The sequence below is a fragment of the Sinocyclocheilus grahami genome, unplaced genomic scaffold (assembly GCF_001515645.1).
Source record: "Sinocyclocheilus grahami isolate Dianchi unplaced genomic scaffold, SAMN03320097.WGS_v1.1 scaffold1087.1, whole genome shotgun sequence".
NCBI classification, from domain to species: Eukaryota; Metazoa; Chordata; class Actinopteri; order Cypriniformes; family Cyprinidae; genus Sinocyclocheilus; species Sinocyclocheilus grahami.
In genome coordinates, this window is record NW_015506266.1 from 99,509 (window position 1) to 101,241 (window position 1,733).

Here is a 1,733-nt window from a genome sequence, read left to right on the forward strand (position 1 = left end):
GTCCCAACACACGCCACGACCTGATCCATTCCTTTCCCCATCATTTTTATTTTATTATGTCATTATTCTCACATTTATTATGGTTATTTCTCTATGTATTTGGTAAAATTTTCAGATTCCATCTATTTGTATTTTTGTTAAAGGCTGCAGTCAATCTGGGGTGATCTTGCAGTCTTTACGCTGAACACAATTATCAAGATTCCAACCATGATCTCAAAATAAACTTTCCATTAAAAAGAAAGAAGAAAAATACCATGTTGCCCACTTGCACAACCCATCAAAGCCAATGTTCTGTCATGAACAATAGAAAACGTGTCTAAAAAAAATAAGTGATTTGAGAATCTCTACGAACACTGGGCGAACTCTCCAATTAATGTTGATTAGCCTATTCGGATTTACTGTCATTTTCAGGGCAGTGTTTTGCTGAAAGTGATTGTTGCAATGCATTTGCAGTTGTGAGGTTCTGGCCTATGTTGTTATTGGCAAGTGTTAGCAATCGTGTTAAAAAAATCGCAAAAACGCTGTGATTTTGGTATTCTTTCGAGCGCTCCATATCAAATCTTCTACATGTTTAAAGTTTAAACATTGCAGCTACGCTAACCTGCTAATCTCAATGGCTTGTCAATTGGAAGAGCTCTTGGAGCTAATGGGTTAATAACATGGCTAAACCCTGTTGGCAGTGAAGGGGCTGGTTAATCAGCAAAGTGAATTTGACACAAGAGCTTTGAAGCATCATTCTTCTGAACAAACTCGCACGTATTCCCTTATTGTGATGTAAAGTTAAAGCACCGCACGCACGCTCAGGCATGTCCACACATACTGTTTCACTCTGTGTACAAGTCACTATGGTTCAGCATTAGATCACACCATGGCTTTAAGTACACTTCAAACCAGAGCTAAAGCTCTCAAGTTACGTTAAATCAAGGAACGGCCATTCAAAACGACAAACGTCACCATCACCATGAGTCCACCTCAACGTTTCCAACCAAACACTTACTAGCGGACTAACAAGTTACAACAAAGTACTGTGTTACTGTGCCATGGTACAGTGATGGCATCAGTGGCAAGACTAAAGGTCTTTGCTACTACAGTACTAGGTGGTTGCCATATTTATACTGTAGCCTAAAATGCTATTGTACTCCAATTAAAAAAAAATACCATGGTACGTGTCCACAAATCTAAGGTACACATCCAAAAACTCACAATACACTCTTATGTCAGTTTGTCAGTATTTTATGTTTTGGTGGCTAGTTTATGTGAATTTGCACGATCTGCCCACTTTAGAGGCAGTTTAGAGGTGGACTTGTATGCTTACCTGTATTCGGTAAATTGTATGTTTATGTACGAGTCATATCGTACGAATTCATACGAAATTGGCAACTCATTTATTGAGAGTGCACTGTAGATGAAGTACTGTTTTCAAGTCAGCATTTGCTTGAATAAACACCACTATTATTAATCCCGCAGGTATTTCAATTCTCAAACTATTTTTGTGATTGCTTTATAACTGGACGTATGAATAAAGGTCATTGTACACCGAGTCCGAAATTTTCGTAATTTATTCATTTTTTTTCAGATTCGTCATCCTTTCCTATCATAATGCTTGCTACGGGTGCGAAAACGCAGAAAATCGAACCTGATCAGAATTTTGTCATTTATTTTTATGACGGACGAAAGTTTCGGAGGCAGTAAACATGATTGACACAACGTGAGGTCGTATTTATTTTTTAACG